The 11,220-nt window shown below is 41.3% G+C and overlaps 2 pseudogenes; both read left to right on the top strand.

Moving 5' to 3' along the window:
- The first annotated feature begins 435 nt into the window (after positions 1-435).
- On the top strand, positions 436-2,572 carry LOC123084383 (uncharacterized; annotated as a pseudogene).
- Positions 2,573-4,641: 2,069 nt separating this feature from the next.
- Positions 4,642-10,351, top strand: LOC123084382 (uncharacterized; annotated as a pseudogene).
- The last annotated feature ends 869 nt before the right edge of the window (positions 10,352-11,220 follow it).

Here is an 11,220-nt window from a genome sequence, read left to right as displayed (position 1 = left end):
TCCCTCTGCACTTCCTCCAGGGTTTGGATGTGCTGTGCGGTGTCAACCCAACAAACCTGTTCACCCCCTCTGCCACGTGATCCGGCAACCTCCATCGACTCTTCCCTCTTATCCCGTCCATGCAAGGCCTCTCTCCTTAGCAGCACTTGGAGTCGAGGTGGTCTTTCGATCAGTTTCGAAATTATGGACTCAAAACATTGCCGCTCGTGCAGAAAATTTTGGGAAAGATCTGCTACTTCGATCAGTTTTGAAATTGACGCGGAACTGATTACGACCATCTTTCTGAACTTAATAACAACAATCTTTTGAGGCACCCATACATATAAAGAGCGATAAAGAAAAACCGAGTTCGTGGAGATACCTTCCCTCTCCGCCCATGTCCACTCGCTCGCTCCAGCGGTAGCTCCCAACTCCCGCACCACGCACCACGGGCGGATGCATAGCCGCCGCGGCCTCCGCTTCCCACCTCTGCTCCCCTCGCGGATCGCACCCACGACCAGCACCTGGAGGACGGCGTCAGTTAACCTGAGGGTCGCCACGCAGCGTGACTCCGCCTCCGACGAGCCGCCGGAGTTCTCACCGCCTGACGGGTCGGTGCCCCCAGTTCCCAGGCGCTTCGCGGTCAAGGATGGCCAGCTCGGCAGTGTCTCCGGCGTGTCCCTCGCCCTGCCTTTCCGACTCAGCACCGGCCTCGGCACCGGCATCTTTGTCGTAGGGTTCTTCCCCTGGGATCCTCTTCCAGCTGGGCTTGCACGACAAGGGCTGATAATTTTCTCTTCTTCTGATTTATTCTTTTGCTTCAATTGTTGATGTATTCTGGCCTAAACTTTCAGCTGTCTGTTTTGTTGAAAGGTAAATATCTTTTATGTTTGCTACATCTGCATTTTTTAGTTGACAATTTTCATGTGGGCAATCTTGGTGTTTACGATTGCCATGTAAATTTTCAGGTGAGAGAGGCCAACATTTCGTCCAATGGTTTTAGAAACGGGAGGGAAGAAACAGTTCCCTTATATGGTATGCAAGAATTTCCTCACCAATTCTGTGGTTTCTTAGGTGATATCTGTCGCTGATGTATCAAATTTTATGTTTCTTTCTAATTTAATATCTGAATCATATTTGACAAACAAGCATGATCCCAGCAGAATCACCATTAACTAATACTCCATCTCTTCCAAAATGTAATAAGTTCTAGGTTTGTTCTAAGTGAATCTTCTTCATGTGTAGAGAACTTATATTTTGGAACAGAGAGCATATTAATATTTCTGAACTTCTGGTTTCCTGGCAAAATGTTTTTTCTTCATATTGTTGCAGTCTTCTGGGCAGTGTATTTTGTCATTCATTAGTAAGCAGACATCGGATGCTTTGTCATGTTGTTGCAGTCTTTCGCTGCAATTTGTTTGGTCATTCATTAGTAAGTAGACATCTGATGTTCTCTTCTACATTGCCCAAAAGAAAATGCTATGCAAAGAAAGCAAAATTAGTTCTAAACCTATCTTCATTTAAGATAATCATAAGCTCCAGGTGGATCCAAACACAGGAGTTGCCATCTATGAATCAGATGAAATCATAAAATACCTTGCAGACACCTATGGTTTGTACTCCATCATTTATTTTACCAAATCTTCGTTCCCCTGTTCCTGACAGGCTCCTTCCTGTTAGCTCCTTCAACTGTGCTTGTTTTTCAGGCGATGAAACTGTCCCAGTAATGGAACTGGTTCATTGTTAGTTAAGAATAAGATGTGCAGTTGCTGAAACGTTGCTGCTTATTTTGTTGACAATAACAGCCAGGATTGCTATGATTTTGCGTGTATGGAAGGTAGATTGTCAATAAACCAGATAAGCATGTATACAGTATGTGAGCTCTGAAAGGTTTTGCTCAAAACCAGCTGACGCATATTGTTTCCAGGGATCATCCTACACTATTTCAAAGCTTCCACCACAGATAATAGAGATCTGGGCATACGAGGTATAATTCTTTGTTTTTTGTTTTCGTGTGGTACTAGTCCCAGAACTTGAGCAGTACATGTTTTGTCACTAGGGATATCCTTTCTGAAAAATAGCACGAGAGACCCTTGTTGAATTGGAGTTGCCACACTTGCTACACAGGTATTCGATACAGGAAACTTCATGACAAATCTGTAAATAGGTAGCTAAATGCTCTGCCATCATAACATGATGACAGTGCGGAATACTTCTACAGCTGACCCTAGTACATGTTCACGTCTTCTAGTTATATATGCCATAAGTGGAGTGTCTTGTTGACTCAATACATCTTTGTAGTGTTAAAAAGACACTGGAATTAACTTTAATATTTTTTGCTGCAGTTGTGCACGTGGCAGCCCCATGCAACAGGAAATTTTCAAGACACATGGCCTTTTCCAGGTCTGCTACCCTGTGATTTATGAAATTGTTGCTTAACCTTTGCAGTCGCATGGCCTAGTAGCGTATCACATGTATCATAATGCCTTTGCAGGCACCTTATATCGAGGATCCTAACATGGGGGTCAAGATGTTCGAAAGCGCTAGGATCATAGAGTATCTAAGGGCAACATATTCACTCTATCCTCAGTAAACTTATCGCCCGAGATCCTTGAAGAATCCATATATATGATGGATTTAGAATTTATTATTTACAATAAACCTCTGAGTCCCAAGTGCAGTGTAAAAGTTGTATTCATCCACTTGCTATAATTGATTTTCTTGGTGACTGGGGCTTATATGATAGATAAGGAAGAACCGGGCCGAGTGTTGCCGAACCCCTGTGAATTGTCATCCTTTGAGATATTTTATGGTGGCGCGAAACCATGAGGAGATGAAATTTTGTAGCGTGGGAAGCATGTCGGATTTATGATGCAAAGGAAGACATATGTAATGTGTGTTATCTTATATAGGCAAATAAAGTAGTCGAAACTAGAAATACTTCGAGACGTGGTCCATAAATTAATTCCAACGAAGATGATCTGAGTTGGCAATACTCGTGTCAAACATTGTATTGTAAAGTTGTAATCTAACAACCAAAAAGATCAACATATAATTGGGAGGAAGTCAAACATTTGACACGATACTATTAGCATAGTATATGATAAAGACACACGGCCCGCACTGCTAAATATTATTTGATTTGAAAGGTTGGGCGCGCTTTCTTGCACCGTTGGTGTTGTTGGGTTTCTTTAAAAACTACTCACTAAATGGCAAAATATAATGTGTATTACTTTTTTGGAAAGTCAAACCTTTTAAGTTTGATCAAATTTGTACACAAAATATATATAATTCATAATATCAAATCAGTGCGATTAGATTCGTCATGAAATGAATTTTCATACTTTTTTTGTTTAATATTGTGGATGTCAATACTTTTTGCTCTGAACTTGTAAAAATTAAAGAAAATTGACTTTTCAAAAAATAACACTCCTTATATTTTGGAACTGATGGAAAATTTAGTTTGACGAGTAGGGAGATGTTGGAGTGTGTTTTAGTTTTATTTACAGTGCGATGATTTTATGGGCCTATTCTGATACGGTGTAGTTCTATGTTATCCACTAACGAATGTGTATTTATATGGGGAAATTTTTGCGTCGGGCTGCATGTACTCTATTGGTGCTATAGTATAACATGGTGATACTTCTTTTCTCTAGGTGTTGGAAGGGTGTGCGGGATTGATATATTTTTATAGACTGGTTGCTGCTGATTGATTTGGAAAATCGTTGGCCCGTTCAAAATTATAAATCAAATCCAAAATTGAATGCCTCAATTGAATGAAAGAGCTTCAAAATGTAAATATAGAGAATTAAAAGAATTGAATGAGAGAGCTCCTGAGAAATTGTTGACCCGATCAAAATTAGGCTGATCCAATTCTAAATTGAAGACCTCGCTTAATTGCGAGGCCTTCAGAATTTGGAAGTATAGTGTATAGTATAAAATAATAGAATGAGATAACTTTGAGAAATTATTGACCTGGTCAAAATTGAGTGACCTAATCCTAATTGAAGATCTAAATTGTATGTGGGCTCTTTAAAACAAGAGAGCGTAGTATTATAGAGGATGAGTATGATAGTTTTGCACCACTTATCTATGTACAACTTACTATATCACTAGTAGAAAAGGGGCCAATGGTCCAGGCCGGTCCAGCCCATTAGTCCCGGTTCAACCCAGAACCGGGACCAATGGGGGCATTGGACCCGGTTCGTGAGTCCCGGGGGGCGGCCGGGCCACGTGGGCCATTGGTCCCGGTTTGTCTGGACCTTTTGGTCCCGGTTGGTGGGACGAACCGGGACCAATGGTCCTTGCTCCTGGCCCACCACCATTGGTCCCGGTTGGTGGCATGAACCGGGACCAAAGGCTGCCCTTTAGTCCCGGTTCATGCCACCAACTGGGTCTAAAGTGTTGGTCCTCGTTGCGGGAGTTTAGTCCCACCTCGCCAACCGAAGGGGAATCAGACCAGTTTATAAGCCCCTTCCTCTCTGCCTTGTTGAGCTCCTCTCAAAATGAAAATAGATGCCCTTATACAGGAAATTTAACCTAAATTCATATTGAATTTCTCTGAAGTTAGTAGAAATTTATTATGAATTTAGGTTGAATTTTCTCTATAAGCGCATCTATGCTCATTTCTGAGTAGTTTTTTATATAGTTTTTTTTCTGCTATATTTATTTTTTTTCTTTTTATTTTTGAGTTGTAATAAGTCATTAAAAATAAGCATCTATGCTCATTTTTAGTTAAGTTAATCACAACTATTAAAAATAAGTCATTAAAAATAAAAAAGAGCCGCAATGCTCGTTAATTTGCTTCAAGCCTTTCGGAATAGTGTCAACTGCACTGCACATAGCTCTGTGCAGTCTACCCTATTCCTCAAGGCTTGAAGCTAACCAACGTGCATGTGAGCATTGAGCCTCTTCTTCATCGTCTCTGAACTCAGGGCTTATAAACAGCTGCGAGTGCCTCTCGCTTGGCGAGGTGGGACTAAAGAAACAGCTGCAGAAAGAATCAACTAAAAAACAGCTGCAGAAAATAAAAAATTAGATGGGTCCATTGGTACCGGTTGGTGGCGCTACCGGTACCAATGCCCCTCTTTGGTACCGGTTGGTGCCATCAACCGGTACCAATGCGCCCCTTTTGTCCCGGTTGGAGCCACCAATCGGGACCAAAGGTCTTCGTTTCCCGCCCTTTGGGCTGCCGAAAGGAGGCCTTTGGTCCCGGTTGGTGGCTCAAACCGGGACAAAAGGGGGGCATTGGTCCCGGTTTGCGGCACGAACCGAGACCAAAGCCTCTGCTATATAAGTAGCACTGCCGCCCCGCCCCGACTTCGATCTCTCTCGACGCCCTGACGCCGTCCCCTGCCGTCACCTCGCCGTCGCCGCCCCGCCCCGCCCCGACACCGTCGCCGCCCCGACGCCGTCGCCGCCCCGCCCCGACGCCATCGCCGCCCGCCCCGACGCCGTCCCCTACCGCCCCGACGCGCGCCGTCGCCGCGCCCCGCCCCGCTGTCGCGCCGTCGCCGCCCGCCCTGCTGCCCCGACGTCGCCGCCCGCCCTGCTGCACCTCGCCGTCGCCGTCGCCGTCGCCGGTCGTGAACAACTTTATTTTGTTTTTGTTAGATTTTTTTTAGATTTTTTTGGTATAGTTCATAGATTTCTTTGTTAGATTAGATTTGTAGTAATTTAGATATGTAGTTCATATTGTGTAATTTAGATTGTGTAATTAATTTGTTCATATTATATTAGATTTTTTTCTGTTAGTAGATTTTTTAGTAGATTTTTTAGTTAGATGTGGTTCATATTTTTGTTAGTAGATTGTGTAATTAATTTAGGTTTTTTTGTTAGTAGATTTTTTGTTAGTAGATTTGTAGTAATTTACATATGTAGTTCATATTTTTTCTGTTAGTAGATTTTTTTGTTCATATTATGTTAGATTAGATGTGGTTTAATTTAGATATGTAGTTCATATTGTGTAATTTAGATTGTGTAATTAATTTGTTCATATTATGTTAGATTTTTTTTTCTGTTAGTAGATTTTTTTGTTAGATTTTTTATTATTTTTGTTAGATTTTTTTAGATTTTTTTGTAGTTCATAGATTTTTTGTTGGATGTGTAGTAATTTAGATGTGTAGTGTATAGACTTTTTTTTCATATTGTGTAATTAATTTGTTCATATTGTGTTAGATTTTTTTCTGTTAATAGATTTTTTGGGTGATATTATTGTTGAATATGCTTGTTTGTATGTTCATATATATGCAAAGATCGAATATGTCAAATTTTTATGATTTTTTTCTGTTCATAGAATCTTTATGATTTTTTTCTGTTGTAATTTTGTTTATAGAATTTTAATGATTTTTTTGTTCATAGTATTTAGAAAAAGGAAAAAATAAGAAGAGAAAGTGTTTAATATAATTAGTTAGAAAAATACTAGTTTATTTTTAGTAAGTACTACTTTATTTTATTTATAGTAAGTGCTTCATATATAGTTGAACTAGCTAGTTGATTTAATAAACTACTTTATTTTACTATATATAGAAGTAGTTTGTTTTTAGTAAGTGCTACTTTATTTATTTATAGTAAGTGTTTAGTAGTTGAACTAGCTAGTTGATTTAATTAATAAAACTACTTTATTTAACTATATATAGAAGTAGTTCCCGCATCGACCTCGGCGATGCCTATCCCGCATCCTCGTTGTCGTCGACTCGGCGGTGGAGGCTTGCTTGATCAGGGCCATGTTCGAGACTGGGCTCCGCCGGGCTGGTATTGGGAGGTGCTACCTTCCGGGGGACGTAGGTTGGTGAGGAGGCAGCCCGTTGTTGACCCGATCCTTGTTTGGTGGCGGTCGCGTGGGCCAGTGACGGTGCCGAGGCTGCCGGACACCACGGAGGTGGTACGTCACCGTGTCAGCGAGGAGGACGAGCAAGTCCGTCGCTACATGGTTGCATTGGAGGGCAGGTTCGATAATACCTGGCAGGTTCTTCAGGGATCTCATTGGAGCTATGATCCTGTGATGGTTTCTTATCTTTGGGTGTCCACCGCCCGCGTCGATACCCGTCGGGCGCTACGGTTCTAGTTGTATTAGTGATGCTATATTAGTGATAATATTCGAGGATGTACGGAGACCAAGAGATGATGTACTTTTGCTTATAATTATTGAATGCATGCTAATTTGAATACTACTTTATTTTATAATTTGGTTTTGCTTATTTTATGATTTGGTTTTGCTTATTGAATGCTCATATTGGATAAGTTCTTCATTCCCGTGTGCTAGACAATTTGGTGTTATGATGCACTCGGGAATGAAAGGAGGAGCTACGTACATCACCGATAGTCAACCCGTGATTAATAATCTAGTTTAATATTTGAATTATGAACATAGGCCGGAAATGTCGTACTCGGACGACGAAAACCGCCCGGGGAGTGCGACTGGTGCCACGACGACCGAGGTATCTGCGACAGGTTCATTGAGCTGGACGAAGATCGTCGCTTCAGCATTAAGCTCGAGGAGACCTTGGATGTTCATACGGTACGCAACCGACGACAATAGTTTTTTTTCCGTAATTAATCATGACTTCAACTATTTTAATCATGACAATATTTTTCATCTTTTCCAATTCGACTAGCTTATTCCATGCTTTGCAAGACGCTATGTCTTGGAGAGGATGGGTTTTGAAGACCATGAAAGTTTCAAAACCAAAAAAATTATCCTAAGTACCAATCATGGTGTGGATTTTCAAGTAAAGTTGTACAATGCTCAGAGTGTAACCCATTTTGGCTGCAAAAATTGGAAAGCACTTTGCAAGATGTATGGTCTTGATGAGGGTATGCTTGTCACCATGGATCTTGGTGATCCTACAATCGAGCAAGAGAGACCTTCGATTTGGGTCCTTTTGGATACACCTCCAATTCTTCCCCCATGTGAGCTTAACATAGTTATTAAGTAATTTATATTGTTTATTTCAAAATAGTTGACAACTTATCTCCATTGACAGCTTATTTTCATTCTTCAAAGAATGTGCGGAAGATGGTAGACAGAACCTACTACACCGAAGGCTCCGAATTAACTTATTAGGAGAAAAATCATTTGGTCGCATTTTGTACTGATCTTGAGAATTACAATATCTACAATCAAACTCCTCAACATTATGGTCAATACGTGCCACTAGTGCACCTGTTGAACTACGGTAACTACCATGGAGATACCCTAGTAAGATTATTTTTTACTATATTACAACATCTGTGCATCTTTTTGCACACTTCTAAAACTATAGTACATCATTGCTAACTATGAAGTTATTACTATGTTTTTCAATAGATAATCCCGAATGACTGTGTGCCTCATCTGATGTATACGCATAGTAGCCTTCATGTTTTGAACATACAACCAGGTCGTCCTACGAATCTCAACTGTCCATACCGGGTTTCTAAAAGAAGTGGAGACATAACAATCAAAGAATGAAAAAAATGTATGGACAGGCGTAAGGAGCTTCTTGGAAGCAACAAGCAGCGAAGGGCAAGAACTGGAGACAGGATGATCGCCATTCTTCATAATGGAGAGTCAGGGTCTATATTGTTTTATGCTATTTTACCTTAAGGGTGTTTAGGTCCTACCTGATACTGATGATCGATCATGTGCTAAGAACAATTATGTAGGGTTGGGTTCGATGACTATGAGGATGATGATCGTATGACTTATTATTAATAACGAGTAGAAGTTGTATGATGATGCATAGGACTTGTTATTATATATGATGATGTATGATGCGAGCATGCATGAGCATGTTATATCAGCAGGTGAAATGAACATAGCAGCAGCGTTGATAAACCAAGGACGAAGATATAAGAGAGGACACTTCTCTCTATTAGCTAGCTAATAACAACCTAAAAATAACCCCCAAAACCCCTAAAGCAGCCACTTTTGTAAAAAAAACATGGACTTTTGGTCCCAGTTAGTGCCACCAACCGGAACCAAAGGCCCCCCTGACTGGGCTCGGCGGACCGGCCACGTGGAGACACATCTGTCCCGGTTCGTGTTTGAACCGGAACTAATGGGTGGAGGTATTTGTAACGACTCATTAGTCCCGGTTCATGAACCGGGACTAAAGGCCCTTACGAACCGGGACTAATTGGTTTTCTACTAGTGTATACAAAATCAGGTTTAAGAAAGATCATCCAGATATTGTGACATATCACCGGCAAAATGTTCGCACATGCTACACCGATGATAGATTTTGCGCCAAAAGTAATAGGCTATTAAACAATATAGCTCATGAGTCGTACTTCTTACTTGGTGTCATACTTCCCACATGCTTCCCAAGTTTCTTCGGTGGTATTGAGCTCAATATATACCCTCTCATATTTCACTATATCCATTCATGCTTGCACTATCCGTCCCTCTGCTTATTTAGACAGGAATTGAGATTTAACTTTTATGTAACAAAGATAATACTAGAATAGAAAAGTTGTTGTGTGATGTGACGGCGTAAGTTGAGATATTGGAGGGAACTGAGAGGCTCATACATTATGTTTCGTCTCTGTCTACAATGCTGCATAGAGGATGCTATTCTTGAACAAGTTGCCTATTCTTGAACAAGTTGAGAATCGAGATTGCATAATAGCCTCGTCTCGACCCGTGTGTCCATTCAGTGCATCATGACCACTGATGCGCCACACACATCACCATGTCGATCATTCACCACCTTCTTTTCCTCTTCCACCCTCCCCCTCCATGAATCACACACTTGATCCAGATAACGTACTGAACATTCAGTACAATGTATCCCGTGATTCCTTCACCGAGACTCTGTCATTCTCTCTAGGCAGTTATTGTCCTGCAGTCGCGACCCACCCAAGTTTTGTTTTGGTCTTGTGACACATAATGTTGTGTAATATATCTCTAGATGTTTTCAGATTGCAGACCCAACTGTTTTATTATGCTTAATATGGTGGACAATGTATCTAGGAGGACATCCACCAATACCAGTGCTCTTTCTGATGTTGACACTTGTACGCCAGGGTTTTAAAAACACTTGTAGGCGGTGGAACCACTTCAAAAAGTTCGATCCTATTTTGCAGGCTCCACTGAATTGCCCATTCACTACTATTACCCGGATGTACTGCCTCTGTACCAAAACGGCACCGCAAGATTGCACGAAGCTCAGTACCTAGTTCCCTTGGGTAAAGTAGCCGTCAAACGCATATTTAGGACTTTGGTGTACGTCACACCATGCGAGTGGCGGACCTTAGATCCACACTTGTCACATTAATAGTCATGTTCTGTGAAGGGCATCACTTTGATAAGCTCAACAGTAGACCCAAGAATCAGTGAGATAGACCAGAATCAATCTACATGCTCCATGATATGGACAGACCGTGTTAAACACATAGAACCAGAAAAAAATATCTTTACACTAGACTGCATTATGTGTGATCCTAGTGTGCTTTTTAATCTAAAATCCAGTGTGTGTATAAAATGAACTTGAAGACCTTTTTGGAGAAGAACTTGATAATTTTAGTGACGTCCAACTTGCCGAGAAACAAAACTTTGGCCGGTAAGGAGTTGTCCACTACTTGTCTGGCCCCTTTGGTGCAGCAAACTCAAATAGTGAGGCAAGTTCTGTTCTGTTCGCAGTTGGGCAACCCGTTATCATCCTCACACACTCTATAAACTCTCACTAATTGAAGAAAATAAAATTAATTATATTTTTTATTTAAAGAGACAAGTTCATCTTTTATCAAGGGAAGTACATGTTGTATTCACCCACTTTCTATGGTAGAAAAGGAAAAACCGCCAAGTATTGTCGAACTCCTGTGAAGTGTCGCACTTGAGTTTTTTTATGGTGGTGAGAAACTGTATGGATATGAGATTTTGTAGCATCGGAAACATGTCGGATTTATGATGCAAAGAAGTACATATGTAGTGTGTAACACTGGATGCTTTATCTGAAATGAAGAGGATAAATGAACATGAAGGATTTGAGTTGGCAATACTCATGTCCAACATTATATAGTGCATAACCAAACACAACATTGGCTAACTAGCAATGGCCGAAATAAGCAAAATGGTAGAACGATGAACATGGAGGGTAGTGGTGAGACTCACCGAAGTGAGGTGGCATGCCGGTCTCTGGGTGGGTGATGGAGCAGAAGGTGCGGGGGTGGAGGGTTGGGCCGGAAGGTGAGCAGTGGTTCCAATCGCCGGTTGAAAGGGCGAGACGAGTGTTTAGGGCTAGGGCACATGGGGGGGGG

Source organism: Triticum aestivum, chromosome 4A (assembly GCF_018294505.1).
Source record: "Triticum aestivum cultivar Chinese Spring chromosome 4A, IWGSC CS RefSeq v2.1, whole genome shotgun sequence".
NCBI lineage: Eukaryota > Viridiplantae > Streptophyta > Magnoliopsida > Poales > Poaceae > Triticum > Triticum aestivum.
This window is presented reverse-complemented; position numbering and strand designations above follow the sequence as displayed.